Below are 20,510 nucleotides of genomic sequence, written 5' to 3'. Positions count from 1 at the left end.
TTGAAAATGACATATCGGACAAAGGGCTAGTATCCAAAATCTATAAAGAGCTCACCAAACTCCACACCCGAAAAACAAATAATCCAGTGAAGAAATGGGCAGAAAACATGAAAAGACACTTCTCTAAAGAAGACATCCAGATGGCCAACAGGCACATGAAAAGATGCTCAGCGTCGCTCCTCATCAGGGAAATACAAATCAAAACCACACTGAGATACCACCTCATGCTAAAATGAACAAATCAGGAGACTATAGATGCTGGAGAGGATGTGGAGAAACAGGAACCCTCTTGCGCTGTTGGTGGGAATGCAAACTGGTGCAGCCGCTCTGGGAAACAGTGTGGAGGTTCCTCAAAAAATTAAAAATAGACCTACCCTATGACCCAGCAGTAGCACTGGTAGGAATTTACCCAAGGGATACAGAAGTGCTGATGCATAGGGGCACTTGTACCCCAATGTTTACAGCAGTACTTTCAACAATAGCTAAATTATGGAAAGAGCCTAAACGTCTATCAACTGACGAATGGATAAAGAAATTGTGGTTTATATACACAATGGAATACTACTTGACAATGAGAAAGAATGAAATATGGCCCTTTGTAGCAATGTGGATGGAACTGGAGAGTATTATGTTAAATGAAATAAGTCATACAGAGAAAGACAGATACCATATGTTTTCACTCTTATGTGGATCCTGAGAAACTTAACAGAAGACCATGGGGGAGAGGAAGGAAAAAAAAAAAAAAAGAAGTTAGAGAGGGAGAGAGCCAAAGCGTAAGAGACTTTTAAAAACTGAGAACTGAGGGTTAATGGGGGTGGGTGATGGGTATTGAGGAGGGCACCTTTTGGGATGAGCACTGGGTGTTGTATGGAAACCAATCTGACAATACATTTCATATTAAAAAAAAATAGAGATTTCAACAAATTTCTTGGAAACAGAAAGGGTTGGGTGAATATTGACTAATACAGCAGGGGGACTGGACTGTAACCAATGAGGGCTCAAGTCAGTCCACAGACCCTGAGAGATGCCTCAGCCTGCAAGTAAAGGATTCCAGACAGCAGAGATGGCAAATGGGTCTGAAAAACCACTGTAGTTCCCTAATGCAGGAGCCGGCACCTTTGCTCCCTGATTGGATGGGGCCAATCACTTTCTCTGGGTCAAACACTGAAGGGCTCATTTCTGAACAAATTATACAGGCTTCCTGGGAGAACTAGGGCAGCCAATGGGGAGTTTAGAAGTCCAGAGTGGAACCTTCAACACTACTGCCTTCAGGGACCCCTAACAAGAACAACAACAAACACCTGTCTTCCTGCCAGCTTTGCCTGGAGAGAAGCCTGGGAGAGGACCAGTTCTGCCTTGGCTCTTCCAACCTCCCATCAGCTCCTTAATGCCTCAGTCTTAAATAGGAATGAAGAACCAAGAGTAAACACATATGGGAGGAAAGTTGGCAATAGAAAAAAATTAAGAAAAAAATGAATCAGCAGGCCAATACGATTCTAGAGGAAATAGAGATGAATCATGGGACAAAAGAGGATTAAACAAAAACTTTTGAAAACCTCAGCAACAACTGGGCAAATATCACAGTGGTAAAACAAGAGAAGGTGCTATGAAGAATAAACAATCAGAAAACAAAGAGTTCTTTAAAATCCAAAATATGTTTGAGAAAAAATGCTACTACTAACAATAATAGGGTTAGAACATAAAGTTGAAGAAATTTCCTAAGTATAGATTTTAAGATTTTAAAACAAATGCAAAATATGGCAGAAAAGCCAAAAGAAAGAAGGGGGTGATCTAGAAGTTTGAGATCTAAGTAAGAGGAATTCCACAAAGGGGCACTTGGGGGTCTGAGGCCGTTAAGTGCCGGACTTCGGCTCAGGTCATGATCTCAGGGTTTGTAAGTTCGCGCCCCATGTTGGGCTCTGTGCTGACAGCTCAGAGCCTGGAGCCTGCTTTGGATTCCGTGTGTGTCTCTCTCTCTGCCCCTCCCCCGCTCACACTCTGTTTCTCTCACACACTCTCAAAAATGAACATTAAAAAAATAATTTAAAAAAGAGGAATTCCACAAAGAGAAAAAATAAATATAAAAATAGTAAATAATTTTCTAAAATGACAAAGGGCATGTCTTTGACTGTCAGGGCCCAGTGAAAAGCCCAGCACAGAGAAATGAAAAAGTATCCACACATGGTCATAATCACCAGAAGCTGTCAGAACACCAGGAATAAGGAGTGGATGCTAAAAGATTCCAGAGAGAAAAAAACCCAAGTCTCCTTTGAGGGATTTGATGTTGGACTTAGAATTGCAGACACAGCCAATTCATGAATCAAGGGGAAAGCTGAGTAAAGGTATTTGAAGTATCAAAGTATTTTATTTAATTAAAAAAAATTTTTTTTAACGTTTATTTATTATTGAGAGACAGAGAGACACAGAGTGTGAGCAGGGGAGGGGTAGAGAGAGGTAGAATCCGAACGAAGCAGGTTCCAGGCTCCAAGCAATCAGCACAGAGCCTGACGGGGCTCGAACTCACAAACTGCGAGATCATGACCTGAGCCGAAGTTGGTCACCCAACCAACTGAGCCACCCAGGCACCCTGTATCAGAGTATTTTAAATTCTACCTCACGCATAGTTTATCCCAGGGAGTTACCTGAGGACATTCTCCAGCAAAATGAGAAAGGAAATGAAGAGAGAGGAGGCTCTGGGGGTCCTGAGAAGAGTGACTCTACTCACTGAAAGCCACAAAGGGAATCAGCTGCAGACCAAGAGAAACAGGAGCAGGAACATACGGAACTACAGAGAGCGACAGGCAGTGGGTTCTGGCTTTGCTTTCTGGTTTGCTTTGTTTTTGGAGAGGAGGTGGAAAGGAGAGAGAGAGAACCAATAGAAAAATAGCATGATTGAAAGCCTGGAAAACATGATGTGTGGATAAGATTAAGGAAATCGGTGAAATGTAAAAAAATAAATAAATTTGTTCCAGAACATTCTCTTTTGAGAACAGACATTGGCTCCATAAAAAAAGTACTACAAACCTAGTTCCTACTTTGATCTGCTATGAACTGTATTTACATAGCCAACAAGGGATAAACATCATTTTTTGGTCTTCAACTCTTAGAATCAACCTCAGACCCAGGTAAACAGCAATGATAATTTTAGAACATGTTGGGAGGTGGAAGGAAAGATAGGAAGGAGTGCCATGTCCTTACCTTACAAAGTGAGGAGTAAAGAGATACTATCTATAGTTGACAGGAAGTGGGGGGTTAATTATGTCCTTTGAAGTTGCAGGGACCAGGAAGCTTTGGGAATGGGGGCTTAACTATATTTAGAAGAGTGGGGGGAGGAAGTAGGAGTGGGAGAGCAGTGAACAGATCCTCACATATCACAGTGGGAAGTCAACAGAAAACACTGAAGTTGCTAAATAACAAAGAGCAGCTTATTTAGAAATGTGCAGGTAACCAACAAATGAATTTGAAATAGGAATATTTAAAATTTGTCCCAGGAGAGCAAGACTGGGGGGGGGGGGAAGGGGGGAGCAGGTGACTCTCGTTTTGCATATAAGGTCTTTGGTATTATTTGATCTTAAACCATTTGCATACATTACTACTTGAAATCTTTAATGTGGAATTTCTCATAAGCAGTTTATAAGACTGTGGAACATAACGGCCTGCAAAAAGTTAGAGGGATATAAAGCCAACTGGTGTTGAAGTCATTGCTGGGTCTTTGGATAACAAATTATTTTATTTTCTTGTAACTTATACATATATACATCTTTTTTTTTTTTAATTTATTTTGAGAGAGAGAGAGAGCTAGTGAGACTGAGCTGGGGAGGAACAGAGAAAGAGAGGGAGAGAGAGAGAATTCCAAGCAGGGTCTACATTGTCAGCGCAGAGCCCAATGTGGGACTTGAACCCTCGAACCATGAGATCATGACCTCAGCCAAGACCAAGAGTCAGTCACTTAACCAACTGAGCCAACTGAGGCACACAGGAGCCCCCAAAAATAACTTTTAAAGATGGACCCCACAAGTTTCTCCTGGGGGCACAAATTATCTCCAGGGGAGGAATACTCAAGGCAGTTATGGTTATGCCTGATCTGAAGTGCCCACCTCTCCCCTGTCCCCTCCCTGTCTCAGATGCAGGCCACTGGTCCAGGCCAGCCCAATCTGATGTCAGGGTCAGGAACCCTAGGATTCTGCCTGGCTTCAAACATATTACTAAAAATCTCACCAACCTACAGCATCAGCCTCCTCCATGCCGGCATCCAGCAGACTTCCACCGTCCTCCACAGGTCCTAGGACCCTAGGACCCTCTACAACCACCAGGGCTGAGCTCACTGGGCTCTCACCCATGTTTTGGGCCCAGATAGGATTGGTCAGGGAGTCACTCAGCCCGGTCCAAATATGAAGGTCCCTGGACTTCAAAACAAACCCATTTGTGGCTAATGAAACAGGGTGGGCATTTTGCTATAATAGACCCCACATTAGGATAAAGATACACGGCATAGAGCTGTACTGTAGAGCTGGAATTCCCTTACATTCATTTATCTGTTCATTCTATAGACAAGAAATGGAGACCCAGAGAGGCTCAGTCACTTGTCCAAGGTCAAAACCTAGATCTGATTCCCAGTCTTTTGTCTACAGAATTTTAAAAGGAAGATAATTAAGGTGTCTCAAGTTCTTTGGATTACAGGTAACAGAATCTCAGTTTTAAGCCAAAGGAAAAAAATGACCAGAAAAACATTAGAATCCAAGGGCATGAAGTTCAGCTCAGGAGGGATCAGAGCGAGGTGGAGAATGCCTACAGACAGCCGCTCACCTCTGTCTCTCTCTCTCCAACTGGTTGACAGGCGTACATGGCTCCCAGGACGTAGCCCCACATGCCTGGGATACTCCTCAGATGGGAGGATGGATCGTGCTGGGCAGACACAGGGTCTGGGCCAGCATAAGCACAGGGTGGGAAGGAAGTTATCTGGAATATCTTTGTTGCAGGGGGTTGGGGGTGAAGTTCTGACAAGCGTTGAATGCTTCTGGGCTATCCTGCTGGGGACATTATTAGTACAGGTACTGTCCTCATTTTAAAGGCAAAGGCCTGAGGCTCAGGGCAGATAAGCACATGGCTATTAAGTAGCACAGACTGTAACTGACTCTCCTTCCTCTTAGTGTAAGACGCTTTCCTTTATGCTCCTCCTCTCTTGTGAAATGATGCTATTAGCATTGGGAGCCCTGGAACAAATCCTGCCTCTGCTATTTGCCATTCTTTGGGGAGACCTGCAGTTATGTGAGGCTCAGTGCTTACTGCTCAAAGCCACCAGGTCTGTGGGCCTCTCTGGGTCCTCGAAATAATGCTGAAAAGTGACTTACCCGCTTTGTTGCTTTAGGGGCTCTCTCCATTTCCTGGTATTTTGTCTCCGTTCAGGAGTGTGTCAGGGCGAGCTCATTCTAGCTCCCAAGAGTCAACTGCTCTCTTTTTTGGAATTTTGCAAGCTAGCTGACATCATGTTGGCTGCCTGAAATTGGCCATTCTGGGAGAATCCTACAGCATGGAAATTGACAAATGCTATCAATCAGGGTTCTCTGGCAATCCCTGTCAGTTGTTAAATATTTACTAGCACATCACTGTCTCCATCTGCCCACTTCCTGCCTGGAAGACTATTGAAGATGTTCATGTGAAACCTCACACTTAATTTTCAGTTCTGAACATCCTTTATATATACTGAATGGATTTTTAAAAATATCTTTGCAAACATGAATGCTTCATATCAATTTCGGTGGTAACTCCAGGCCAAATGCCTAAGAGAACAAATGGATTCTTTGTGTAACTCAACTCCCACCCCCACCCCCCACCCCTTTAGCTATAATGCTTAAACACTCTTGTTTTCCACACTCACTGCCATGTCTTTACCTCAGGTCCTTATCTCCCATGGAGCCTATCGCTGAGACCCCTATCTGGTTTCCCTGTCTCCAACCCCCTCTTTTCCTACTCCGTCCTCGAGCAGATCTCTGCCTGGTCAATCTTCTGAAAGCCCTGCCTCTGCCACATCTCCTATCAGAGGCTCCAACTGGCTCCCAACAGTTCAAGCTCCTGAGCTGGTGCTCAGACCATGCCCCCCCCCCCCCACCTCTGTCTTTTCGCCCATTAATTCCCAGGGAATTCAAGTCATGAACTTGGACTGGACTGATCTTGGCTTGTGTGCATTCCCTCTCCCTAGAAGGCCTTCCTTCACCCCATCTTTTCTGAAACCTAACTTAAGTGTTATTTCATCCATGATACTGTCTGTAAACCCCATGGTCCAGCCAGAAGTGACCCCAGTCACCCTTGGACCTGTTATAACTCTTTAATTGTGGCTCCCACATGTCCCTAACAGCCATGGCTACTCTAAGGTGGGCTGGACATGATCATCTACTACATCACTGCAACTCAAATTGTGGTTTAGACTGGCAGCCCCTGGGACTCTATTAGAAATGTAAATTCTAAATCCCCATCCCAGGCCTAAGTGAATCAGAATTCTGGGGTACCCTCCAGGTGATTCTAATGCACACTGGTCTACACCCTTTCCAGGTGTTTTTTTTTTTTTTTTTCCTACACAACATCCTTTTTTATGGCTGCTCCTTATAGTATGTGTTTACTGTTAACGTTTTCCCTGCCCATTCAGATTCTAGAAGTCTTTACCTTCTAGGATTGCCCAAGGCTGTAGGTGGTTGGTTCCATCTGCCCCAAATTGCATGCCTTTTCTATATTTCACAGGCCCAGGAATGTTCCCTGTGTCCCTCGCGCCTCCTGAGATGTGGAGCCTTGAGCTCTATGCTGCATTCAGCTAGGTGCACCGTCCCTCCTCCACAGACTGGCATTAACTACATTAACTCCCCTCAAAACATTTAGATCAAAGGCCATCTTGTACCTCAGGCAATTCTGTTATCAGGTAGGCTTTGGGTGCAGCCACTTTGGTCAGCCCAGGAGACAGGGCTCCAGAGAGGTTGAAGCCACTTTTCCTGAGGAGAGCGCCTTTCTCTGCCTGGAATCAAGTGTGGCCACCATAAGGCCCAACCTTCAGAGAACTAGGGCAGTCCCTCTTCACCTTTTTGGTAACTTTTTATTTGGAAATAATTTCAAATAATTTGGAAATAATTTCAATAATTTCAAAATTGAGAATAAGGAAATACCATGTACCCTTTACCCAGATTCACCCATCACATACATTTTGCTCTATTTCTTTCATTGTGCTATTCTGTTTTTTAACTGTTTAAAAGCAAGTTACAGACATTGTGCCCCTTTGCCTCTAAATATTTCCTAGAACAAGAACATTCCCTTATATAAACACAGTATGATTGTCAACTTCAGGAAATTTAACACAGATAGAATATAGTTCGAATTCAAATTTCATCAATTGTTTCCCCAAATGTCCTTTACATCTATTACCCCCCCCCCCAAGCCCAGAAACCCATCAAGGATCAGTCATGTGTTGCATTTAGTTGTCTTGTCTATTTAGTCTCTTAATTTGGAACAGCTCCTCAGCCATTCTCTGAATTTTTTGACCTTCACATTTTTGAAGGGCCCTAGCCAGTTACTTTAATAAGACCGTTTTTGAATGTAGGTTAATGTGGTATTTCGTTGTTAGATTTGGGTAAGCTCTTTTACTGGCAGGAAAATCACAGGAGAGGATGTTCTACCCCTCTCAGTGTAGCTCACGAGGGGATCCATGAGGTAAGTCTGTCCCAACAGCAGGAATGTTAGCTTTGAGCTCTGGAAAGGCAATGCACAGTTTCTTTGTGAAGGCTGCCCTCTGCTGGCCATTTTCTACAGTGAGGCGCTACGCCTCTGATGACAGGGAGGACAAGGGGCCAGAAGCCCTGAAGTACAGATCCTGACACTTTACTGGTTGTGAGAGTATAGGAAAGTTATTCAGCCCTATCGAACCTCGTTTTCCTCATCTGTAAAAATCGGGCGACAGTCCCTGAGTGTGAAGGGGTCCTTTAAACGTGGCCAAGTGCAAACGTCTACACGGGCTGCTAGGACTCCTCCGCAGGCCCAGCCCAGGAGGTCCTTGAGTGCCAAAGCTGCTCTTCCGGACCTCCATCCACTACCTAAAAAGCCTCCAAAGTGTCTCGTCTGTGGCTGCCAAGGCAGAGCTATTCTCCTTACCCGAGGGTTCCGTGAACAACACGTTCCCATGAATCGTGCTGTGAAGGAACGCGAGGAGGCCTGGGCTTCCATGTTTCTGTGCTGTGGGTCGTCCGGGGTCCTCTGTGCACCCACCAGCCCTCACGCCCACATCCGGGGGCTGCTGCCACACCGCCGCTCCCAGCCTGGCGGAGCTGTGGGCCCTCCCCTTCCGGGGCTGCTGGAGCAGGCGCCCTCCACCCCCACCAAACTCCGCAAACCTGGGCTCTCAGCGCGTCAGACTCACCTGCACCAACCCTGGGGAATTGTGCCAATTCTGTTCTCACCGAGACTTTAGGTCTTTCTCCACATTTTCTTCGGGTCCTTTTTCAGAAGCTTAGGTAACCACACACACCACACACACATTTCTTCCTGGCTGCCTGGAAAGATTTATTGAGCACCAATTATACCCCAGGCTTTGCATTGGGGCTGCACAGAACCCCACAGAGCTGATGGCTTATGGGGTGCTGGAGACAAGCAGAGCAGTAACGACATCACAAATGCGATCGCTGTGCCTTCTGAGGCAGACTTCTCATGTCCCACGCGAAGCAGGGCCATGCTTAGTACCTCCCGTGTGGCCCAGGGCCTCCTTTTGAGGGCTTTATTTTTATTAAGTGTTCCCCCAGGACTCCAAAGAGATTCATTTTGTATGCCCCCAGGAGAAGCTCAGAGGAGAATTATGAGAAATAAGTATATCAAGAAAGAGAGGAGAGAAATATTTCTCAGCATGGTATCAATGAGTGGTTTCTTTTCTTACTTAAATTTACTCTTCAGGGGCACCTGGGTGGCTCAGTTGGTTAAACATCCAGCTTTTGATTTCAGCTCAGGTCATGATCTCACGGTTTGTGACATCCATCCCCACGCTGGGCTGTGCGCTGGCAGCCTGAAGCCTGCTTGGGATTCTCTCTCTCCCCGTCCCCAACTCTTGTGCATATGCACAACTCTCTCTTTCAAAATAAATAAATGTTTATTTTAAAAAATACTTTTCAGAGCAGAGGTATCTGTAGTAGTAAATCCGACCTATTCTCTGGAGCATCTGTGGTCTCTTCATGTTTGGAGGATCTTGGGATTCTTGAGAACCCATAATTCAATGAATGGAATTCTGAGCCTGCTCAGAGGAATGAGTCTCACACAGACAAGTACTCAGTATATGCTGACTTACAAGTGAACTTCACTTATAAAGCTAGTGCCCAGGTTAGGCTGTAAGAGGTCAGGCCAGAAGGCACTGGTGGGGGGGGGGGCGGAGGGGGCGGGGGGGGGGGGCGGGAGCTGGGGGGAGTAGTCCCAACGGACTTGATGAGAAGCCTCCCAGCCTCCCCTCATTTACATGACAGACAGAAGTCACTTCTCATGCACATGAGAGGTACCACTGGCTGACCAATCTGCCTTACAGGCTTCTTCTCAGGGAAAATGAATTCCAACATGGAAAGGGCCAGGTACCATTTGCGTGAAGATGCCCTATATGTAAACAGATATACAGAGAACGTGCTTGGGCCTGAAACATGAATCAGGAGTCACTTTACAATGTAATTTTGTAGGGATTGATTAGGGAGCAAACATACTTGTCTTCAACTGGAGAGGGGCGAGTTAGGACAGAGTGCAGCTTACGCACCCATGGTCAGGGCCTGTGTTGGGTTTATCCTGGTCTATTCCCACCTGCCCTGCTTCCTCATTCGTGTGTATGCTCCCCCACAAAGGATGCTGGGGAAGAATGTGAATGGAGCATTCACAAATGCATCACTACTTCCTAAAGAACAAGTGGGTAAATAATTAAGTCATTCTGCTCTGCAAAGGGGTGAATGCTATTTGGGAAAGTACACTAGAAAATTCCATGGTGGTAAGGACTATGCTGTCTTGTTCACCACTTTGAAGTTAGTATCACACCTGGCAGATATTAGGCACATAAAAAAAAAAAATTAGCTGTGGTGGAAGCCCACCAGGACCTACTTTATTCTATCACCGTAGTGTAACTCCTTCTCAGGAACAAACAGAAGGATAAAGTTCTTGTTTTCTCGTGACCATATGCCCCAAGCAATACTTTGAAATAAATGATGCTGCAATTTCCAGTTTTGTTTTAATTGGTAATTCATAAAATCCTTTAGAAACCCAAACTGTTTAAACAAGCAATTGATGGTAATACTGATGGCATTTAAGCTGTTGTCAGCTTAGTTCTTGATTGACAACGTCAAAACCACCACCATAGCTAGGGTCACAATAACTCAGGAATGCAAAAGAAATGAAGACAGAACAAAATGAACCCCCTCCCCGCCCCCTGCAAACTATCTCAGCTATAATTATACAAACAGGTAGTAACTTGCATTTTACTGAAGTCCTGAAACTGCCTTGAGGGGCAGGTGAGCAAACAGTACATTAAGAAAACCAAAAAAGTTATAATAATAAAACTAGTTTGTCTGTCCTGAGCCTAGGAGGGCAATACCTTCCTGATTGCTCCACAACATTTACTCTTTGGCCATCTGTTTTCCTGGTCCCTTCACATCCTGTGTTAGTAATCCCTGCTGTGACTTTATGGTAACTCAGGGTGTCTTAACTAGTTGGGCTGTGTACCTGGGCCAAGAGTCTACTGTTACAACTTTGTGTCTCCAGAACCAAATTGCCTGGACGTGTATCCCAATTCTGCCACTTCCTAGCTATGATCTGAGCAGGCTGCTTATCCACTCAGGGCCCCAGTTTCCTCATCTGTAAAAAAGGGATAATAGTACTATCAATTATTCATCAACTGTTTATTGAGGACCTATTATATGCCAGGCATTATTCTGGGTGCTGGGAATAAAATACATCAGGAGGCTTACATTTTAGTGGAGAAACAGACAAGTAATGAAGTAAACATATAGTATGTCAGAGAGTGAAAAGTGCCATGGATGGGCATAAAATGGGTTGGTGAAGAACTGTGGTTTTTATTTTAAGTTTATTTATTTATTTTGAGAGAGAGAGGAAGGGAGACCATGTGCATGCATGTGTGCATGAGCAGGGGAGAGAGAGAGGGAGAGGGAGAGAGAGAGAGAGAGAGAGAGAGAGAGAGAGAGAGAGAGAGAATCCTCAGCAGGCATTGTACTATCAGTGCAGAGCCTGATGCGGGGCTCAAACCCACGGACCATGAGATCAGGACCAAAGCCGAAACCAAGCGGTGGGTGTCTAACCAACTGAGCCACCCAGGTGCCCCAAGGAACTGTGGTTATTAAACAACATGGTAAAATGACCTTGGAACATAGACCCTTAAAATTCTGTGATTAAATTATCAAACGAATTAAGCACTTAAACTGTGCTTGGTACATGGCAAGTGGTACATTTTTGTTAGATATGAGGTATTATCAATGTATGTTAGATTTTTTTGTACATGTCCATGTTGTACGACTGCTAACCAATTTATACCTGTCTGCTATGACTAAGCCACTTGCAAAGGAGCAGTCTCTAACTCAACCTGGAGGCAGGAATCAAGGAAGGCTTTTGGGAATGTGCATGCTTGATCAGGGTGGTGATTGACCAAGAATTGGCTGGGAGAACAAGGCGGGGAGGGCCAGGGACAGTATGGGCAAAGGTACTGAGTCACTAGAGAACAAAGAGGGTTCAGATCATCACAATGCTTTGATATGGCTCCAGAAAGACACTTGGGTGTTGTTGATAAAGATAAGACCAAAGGAGCAGGCAGGGACCAGCTCATGAAGTGCCTTTGATGTCCTGCTACATAGTTTGAGCAGGGGGAGTCATCTGTAACAGACATCTGTGGCCACCTACCCATCAACCAGTCACCACTCACCCTTTTCTCCTTAACTAACAGAACCCCTTTCTGTGGTCACAATCCCTACTCCCCTCATGGTCCTGTGCTTCTCAGAGACAACCATGGAAATGCCATTCCCTTGCCAGTGATTTAGGAGACCCACAAGTCCTGAGGGCAAGTCTGCTGGGGGCCCTGGGAAGGCTTTCCTCCCTGTCGTACACAGAGACAAAGACTTTCCTCCCAGATACACAGGGACAAAGTGCCTCTTCTGCTGCTGGGTGTAGAGGTGCCTGCATGCAGCAGGCATTGTGCATACCTGAAGGGATCCAGCCTGGGAATGGCACAGCAGAAGGGAAGCACTGGGGCTCCCAGACCTGGAACCACTGAATTCGTCTATGGGGAGCCCCTTCCTCAGGTTTCTTGTTGGGTGAGATGATGGGTGTCTTTTGGCCACGCCGGTTTAGTCAGGGCTTTCTAGCTCTTAGAAGTCACGTGATGACATTAGCATTTAATAAGGCTTCCTCTAGGAGTACAGAAAGGTGAGTGAGGGGAAGACACCAGCAGAAGGAATCCCAGTTAGGAGGCAGCCGTGTCTCCTTCTGGAAGGGTCCACTCTCAGAAGCCTGTCTTTCTTTTTCACCCCTGAAAGGATTGTTGACTATATTGGAAATAGTGAAAAGAAAAGAATGCAAAAAAGCATTACAAAACCAAGTAGTGACCCACAAAAGGACAGACTATGTTTCTGCTCTGTTCTGTTGCCACCAGAGTTAAGAAGACCTGGTTCTAGTCAGCCTCCATCTGGTTGGGAAGTGAAGAACCAAAGAGTTTGCTTAACATACCTACAGGACCCGCTTATTGTTCACCTATCTATCATCTCTGACTAGAACGTAATCTAGAATGTAAACTAGAATCCAAGAGATAGAGACTTTGTCTTGTTTGCTGTCTTAGTAGACAGTCCACAAATGTTTGTCAAATGACCAAATGAACCCCGGGCCATCATGCCAGGCATGGCCCATGCCGCCTGGCCAACTGCACCCCCTGCCTCCTATGTACTCTGTGCCTCCAGTGCCCCTGCACTAGCCCCGGGAACTGTCCCCACCAGTATGTTTAGGACTCCCAAAGAATAAAATAGTATAGACAGAAATAACTTCTTTCCACATTTTCTCTCAGAATTCCCAGTGCTGCTACCCCGGTCTCTGTGAGGTGAGGTTTGGCAGGAGCCTGCGTTTTTCCTCAGCTGGCCAGGAGGCGGAGGCTGACTCCCTCAGCTAAGGGGAGGGCAGAGCATTCCAATGGAGAGGGCTGGATGGGGCTGGACTCCACCATGGAGGCTAAGTGGGGGGTTATACCCTCCAGACCTCTGATGACAACTCTCCCTGTCAGGAGAATCACTTACCAGGAACCAGCCGCTCTTCTCTCTCCTGATGGCCTCCCTCACTCTTGCTTAGATGCACCATCCTTCACCCCTTTGTTCTTCTGCCTCCTCCTGGCAAGGGTCCTCTTCCTCTCTTGGCGGCCCTCTTTCCCTCCTATTCTGCTTCCTGGCTTTATTCCTCTCAGCTTTCCCATCACACTAACCTCTTTGTCTTCTCTCATTGCTCAAATGACTTCTTTATTTTTACACACCCCCCCCCCCGCCCCCCGCCCATCTGTAAGCCCATAGCTGCCCGCCCGGGGTCTTTCCTCCTCTTCATTTCTTCGGTCTCATCAAAAAAGCCACCTAATCTGGATTTAAAGTTTCCTACTGGGCAGGTGGTTCTGTGTGCCCAGGTGGTCTGAGGCAGACTCTGTGTGAGAGGCAGCTTTTCAAGGCTTGGCTGTGAGCCACACACACCTGAGTTTTGTTCCCAGCCATACCCTCCCTCACCTCCTCACAAGTACTGACGGAGACCTCTCAGTGGGGTTTAGTCAGCTCTGGGACGGATTCCCCGGGCAACGTATAAGTGGATGGCATTGTTTCAACACCCAAGGTCAAGTCAGGGAGCCAGTACACACAAAACTCCACTCCATAATACAAGATAAAATATTTGAGTGCTAAATGTGTGTCCCCAAGCCAACCTCAGGGCTACAGTCTCACTTCCAGGGCCATCACTGCTGGGCCTCCACCTAAGCTGGCAGCTCACCACAGGCGGCCTGACCTCCGGGACTCATCTTGCCCCACCGCACTGCTTTGCTTTCAGGAGCTAAGTAGCAGCCTCTGTGGGCAGATTCTCCTTCCTACCTGCAGGGAGGTAAGGCATTTTGCAGATTTAAGCTCCTCCCTGGTAGAGAAAAGCAACCAAGGCAAAAGTTAAGGTCTCTTCAGAGAGAGAACCAGAGGTCATCCAGCAGGAGGCAGTAATATTTCTTTTGTGGAAAGTAAACAAGGCCATGCTCCCTGCCTTTCTGCATTCTCTGCCTGCCCCTTCTGGTGGAGATTCAGGATGGCCCTTTTCTCTATCCTCAGCTCAGCCTCCCTCCTTCCCCAGGGCCAAAGCTTTGGAATCAGCAGCCACTGGCTGGGCACTTCCACGTGAAGCAGAGCAGAGGCATTTAGAGGGCATGCAACATGAGTGAAGCTTGTTTGGCCCTCCTTACCCCATTTCTGTTCTGGGCAACTCATTCTACTTGGCCCCTCTAAATCTGTGCCTGCTTTGGGTTTCAGCCAGAGCATGTTTCTGCCCTTGTTTGCCCCCATGGCAGCCTTTCTTGGTGTCCCAGACCACAGTTCCAGCCCAGTGGAACCATTGCTGGGTTTTGGAGGGATTCATTTTTCAAAGAGAAAAGCTTTCAAAGAGAAAGAGAAACCTCTAACTTTTAACTCATAGAAGGAGCTCAGTAAACATGCGCTGAATTTGGTGGAGAATGGAAGGAAAGAAGGAAGGAAGGAAGGAAGGAGAGGAGGGAAGGAAGGAAGGAAGGAAGGAGAGGAGGGAAGGAAGGTAGGAAGGAAAGAGGGAGGGAGGGAGGAAGGGGAGAAGGAAAGAAGTTCCGGAAGGGAGGGAGGGAGGGAAGGGAGGAGGAAGGAGGGAAGGAAAGCAGGGAAGGAAGGGAGGGAAGGTGGGGAGGGAGGGAAGGTGGGGAGGAGGAAGAAGTCTGCTATCTCGAGTGCCCTACCATGGGAAGAACCTCAGAGCCAGAGCTTCTGAAAGCTCCAAAGCTGGGTGTCTGGGGTGGGGGGAGGCAGCGGAGAGACAGAGCAGAAGGAACCATCTCCTGCAAGAAGGCAGGCCAAGGGCTGGGCACTCTGTCTGCCCCAGAGCTCCTCTGCCTAGGTCCTGAGGACCCCAGGGGCCACACCCCTTGTCTACACTCCTGCTCTCTCTTCTACCTGAGCTGCTCCTTCCTCTCCTATTCATGCTTCCCATTCCTACTCCTTCAAGACTGGCTACAAATGTCCTGTGAGACTTCCCAGTATCCCTTCCCTGTCCCAGTGGCCGGGACTCTTCCTCCTGGGCTGGCCATCAGCCTTGCTCACATTCTCGGAGTAGTGCCTGACCGAACATATTTGTTTCTATGTCTCTCCCCTTCACAGCTTTGCTTATCCATGTACACATCCATGCCTAGTTCATCCCAGAATCGGCCCCTCAGTGACGGAGAGAGACCCGGCTCCCCAGGGCTGCCAGGTAGCTCCCCCGCCAGCGCCAGCGAGGTAGGAGCAGACTTAATGAGGAGTTACGAGATGGTGACTGTTTTGAAAAGGAGGGCCAGGGTGCTGTGGGAGAATGTAAGAAGGGGGTGTGTTCAGTCTGGGGCTGGGGCAGGGCAGTCAGGGATGGTCTCCCTGACCATTTAAGCTGAAACATGCAGAATGAGGGGGTCCAGAGAGAGGAAGGGGTGTGTGTGCATGTGTGTGACAACAGAGAGAGAGAGAGACGGGGGTGGGGTCCCAGTTCACACTGAGCATGTGCATGTGCAAAATCTCGCCAGGGAAGGAGACAGTGCTCCAGGCGGGAGGAACCCAAGCACAGCCACGCAGCCAGGAGGGAAATAGGCTGGAGAGTTAGGTAGGAAAAGATCAGGGCACACTGGGAAAGCCATGTTCACTGCCAGCTCCGGAAAGGGAGGGCCTTATTTGTTTTTGTATTCTTGGGGCCCTGCAGAGTAACAGGTGCTCAAGAAGCATTTATCGAAGAAAACAAAGAAATGAAAACACTTTAACTAGGGAAACAGAATTTAAACAGGATACGGAGATATGACAAGTGAAACAAAACCTCTCTCAAGGCCAGCTGTACCACGATGAGAGCCATTTTGACCTTTAACTAGGAGACCAGGAAGTACCCCATCCTTCTGACTGACGCAAAGACAGGTTTGTAATGAGCACATGTGGCATGATTTGAGTTGGTCAGATGTAGCAAGATATGTGTGCCAGCTAACCAAAGCAGGCCTATCTGGAGCCAGTGGGGAGAATCTAAGTGACATCTGCCAGGCGGGGACTTCACGCGGCAGGGAAGTCTGGCAGACAGAGACCCAGCCAGGGGCTGTCTTGATGCCACTCATCAGAGAGGGGCTTTCTCTGCTGCACCCTGCAATCTTTCAGCTCCAAAGATTTGAAGCATTTTAGAGCGAGGGAGGAGTCTAGGGGCCATCTGGTCGGCCCCTCATTTTACAGAGGAAGACACTGAAGCCGGAGAGGTTGAGTGACTTACCTCCACCCTGGCTCTCAGGCCTCCTGGTTCTACATCTAGGCCTCTTAGAAGCACATCTAATAGGAAGAAAGGAGGGGGAGAGGAGAGCAGAAGAGGAGGGCTGGAGGGATGAAAGGAGAGAAGGAGGAGACTATGCCGGGGCCATCTGGTTGGAACTAAAAGGGCAAGCAGGGGAGGGGTAGACTAGGAAACATTGCTTGTAACATGCTCCTATCCCTATTTAGGCAACATGTTGAAAGGCAATAAGAGAGAACCCAATATTTGTCTCTCAGAGGAAGGCTTATCTCTGGGAGGAGAGTGCCCACCTCATAGATCCTGGGTGCCACTGGCTGCCGCTGGGACCATACATCCTCCTTCTTAAGGCTATTCCGTCCTTAACCAGTAGGTAGGAGCTGGGATCTGGGACCCACCAGTCAAGTTTGTCTGAGTCCTCACACTTGCATTATCTCCCATACCTCTCATCTCCTTCCTTCTAGTAGAACTGAGTTTTAGCTGGCGCATGGCTGTCTGGAATAAAGACTACATTTCCCAACTCCTCGTAACTGAGTTGCCTCTGTGACTAAGTTCTGATCAACGGTATGTGAGCAAGGGATCAGGTGCGGCCTCAGAAAGTCAGCAGTGGTTCTCTATCTGGAGAGATGGTGCCCTCAGGGGACATTTGGCAATGTCTGGGGACATTTTTGTTTGTCACACCTGGGAAGGAGGAAGTCAACACTGGCATCTAGTGCGTAGAGACCAAGGACGCTGCTTAACATCCTACAATGCACAGGAGAGCCCCTACAATAATGAATTATCTGACCCCAAATGCCAGTGGTACCAAGACTGAGAAATCCTATCTCAAAAGGAGAGAGCATGCTCATCTCACTCCTCCCTCTATACTACTGACTGGAGTGTAGACATGAATCCTGGAGTCTGAACTGCCATTTTTGATCATGAGGTAGAAGCCACATGTTGAGGATGATGAAGCAGGAAGAGAAAAGGAGTCTGGATCCCTGATGATCCCCAAACTGCCATATCAGCTACGGACAACTCTCTTCCAGATTTCTCTACCTACAAGTTAATCAAGTTCTAGTTCACTTAAGCCTCTGTTGCTTTGGTTTTCTGTCATTTACAGCTGAAGTTAATTAATATACTTTCCCCTCTTGCTCCTTTTTCATTCCTATCAACGATGGGAGCCTCTGTTCACCTAGCCCTTGTTCCTAGTCTCTCCTCCCTTTGTGTTCCTTTCTGGCTCCCAGGTTTCACCCCCAGATTTACCTGACAGCTATATTCATTCATTCTCAGTTTGATTTACTTTGAATTCTGACATCTGCTCCAAGATCCATCTTGTTGCAGCTCTGAGACTATCAGGTTCTGCTCCTTCCAGATTCCCAGTCAATCAGGCTCTAATCAGTCCTATGAATCAGCCATAACATTTAGATTCTAAACATTTCTTTGTAACCCACTTTGCAACATGGAGCCACATTCTCCCAGACTAGGCACTATCTGTAATGACCAGCATATAATGGGTGCCAGTTCAGCTGAGTGGAAGCTTGACCAAAGGAATAGACCCCGACCCTTACTCCATACAGGCACTACCAACTGGGTATCAGCCCTGGTCATATTGTACCTGAAGAATTCATCCATCCATCCATCTATCCATCCATGCATCCATTTATTCAACACCTGCATGAGTCATGTTCAAGGCTCTCGCATGGAATCTGTTATGACAATACCCTGGAGGTCTTTCTATTTATCATTATTATTTACCCACAGGCTTAAAAATGACAAACCCTTGGCTACCAAGTAGGATCACCCAGAAAAACAGAGGGGAATAGCTGCACCTCTCTTTATCCCTTTGTGGCTCCCCTTTGCTAGCATTGAAGAACTTGGTATTCATTAGCCCTTTCCTTTCTGGGAATTTAAAGTCTGCTACTGAAGAGCTGAGAAAAAAGTCATGGTGACCCCACCACTATAAAAATGAATTCAGTTTTACAGTCACAGAGTCAGGGATCCAAAAGTAAATCATTTGTATTCAAGAGCAAATATTCCAGAACAAGGAGGAAAATTCAGCCAGCATACTTGCTATTGCTTGAGATTGTCCATCTGACATCTTGAGAATATAATAAAATGCATAGAACAAATCATTTCAAGGGGAAAGTGGGCAAGGACCAAAGAAAAGTAAAACAAGGAACATCCCTGTGCGCCTCTGTAGCCTTCAGATGAACTGGGATAAATTATGAATCTAGTCCCAAATTTCTGAGTCATGACTGTAAATCTGATGTGAGGGTGGAAACTTCCAGCTCAGCCAAAATAATTTAGTGTGAGAAGAACAAAGGTAAATCATTTTAACTGTCTTCCTTTTCAGAGTATTTGTTGGTTGAAGTAGAAGAGCAAGAATATGGCTGTCATATTAAAAAGGGGCAAGAAGTAATGTTCTGGATGCTATGGAAGCCAACTTCTGTGATGGACGCCAATATTCCCACCTCCAGGTATTCACACCACTGTGTAGTCTCCTCCCACATTGTATTAGAGTTGGTCCATGTGACCAGTAGAATACCGTGGAAGTGATGGTATGTGATCTCTGAGGCTAGGTCATAAAAAAATATGTGGCTTACACCTTTCTCTCTCTCACTCTTAGATTATTCACTCTGGGGGATGTAGCCCCGTGGAGGGGTCTGTGGCAAAGAACTGAGGCCTCCTGCCAACTGCCACAGGAGTGCATCATCTTGGAAGCAGATTCTCTAGCCCCAGTCAAACCTTCAGATAACTACAACCCCAAACAACCTCATGAGAGACCCTGAGTGTAAACCATTTGGCATATGCTCCCTGACCCATAGAAATTGTGAGATAATAACTTTTTATTGTTTTAAACTGCTAAGGTCTAGGGTAGTACATTGTTGTTGGTGGTGGGTTTTTGTTGTTTTTTTTTTAATTTTAGAGAGAGAGCCTGAGAGGAGAAGAGGGGCAGAGAGAATCTCAAGCAGGCTCCATGCTTAGCATGGAGCATGACATGGGGCTTGATCCCATGACCCTGATATCATGACCTGAACCAAAACCAAGAGTCAGACACTCAACTGACTGAGCTACCCAGGAGCCCCAATAGACAATTATTATATCCTTTAATGTCACGTCAATGTGTTAGAAGTTCAGTTAATTCCCATGACAATCTTGTGAAATAGAAATTATTTTCTCCATCTTTGAAGTGTGAAAATTCAGAGGGTTACATAACTGCCTCCAAAGCCCACTAAGCCACACTGCCTCACTTAGCCAAGCCTCTCAGGCTTTCTCCCTCCTCCCACCGACTTGCAGAGATGAGCCAGGCTGTCCTACAGACAGGGTTTAATGATGGTATTATATGATCATAGGGTGGAGGTGGATGAAGATTTGAAAAGTACCTCTGCCTACAAAAATGTTATTCTTTCACACTTGGTGGAGACAAGGTGAAGCAAATGGCATTCTAAAGCAATGACAAATAAATGAAATAACTAAAAAATGGACAATATGGGGTGCCTGGGCAGGTCAGTCAATTGAGCATCCAGCTCTTGATTTTGGCTCACGTCACGATCCCAGGGTCATGGGATAGATCCTCGAGTTAGGATCTGTGCTGAGCATGGAGCCTTCTTGAGATTCTCTCTCCCCCACTCTGCCCCTCTCCTGCTCGGGTGCTCTCTCTCTCAAAATAAATAAGTAAGTAAGTAAGTAAGTAAGTAAGTAAGTAAATAAATAATGTTTCTAATTAGAATCAGTATTCTGATGCCAAATAACAAGACTCCCATTGAGACAAAGGGCTGTTGGGGTCACTTGGGGGTCTATGACAGACATGCCATGGGGAAGAGCTGAGACCCTAAAAGCTTGGAGACCTCTGCCTGGAAGATTTCCTTCTCACTCATAAGCCTTGTCCCTCAGTCTGACTCAGGAGAAAGGCAGCCTGGAGTGATTCTTCTGCCAATCCTGGAATGGACTCAACCCAGGTTCTGTTGGACGTCATTAACAACATACCTTTCCTTCCCCAATTC

The sequence above is a fragment of the Lynx rufus genome, unplaced genomic scaffold (assembly GCF_022079265.1).
Source record: "Lynx rufus isolate CCGP_SWC_20201006 ecotype Redwood Valley unplaced genomic scaffold, mLynRuf1.p SCAF_2, whole genome shotgun sequence".
Lineage (NCBI taxonomy): Eukaryota > Metazoa > Chordata > Mammalia > Carnivora > Felidae > Lynx > Lynx rufus.
The sequence above is the reverse complement of the archived record's forward strand: the minus strand, read 5'-3'. Positions refer to the sequence as shown.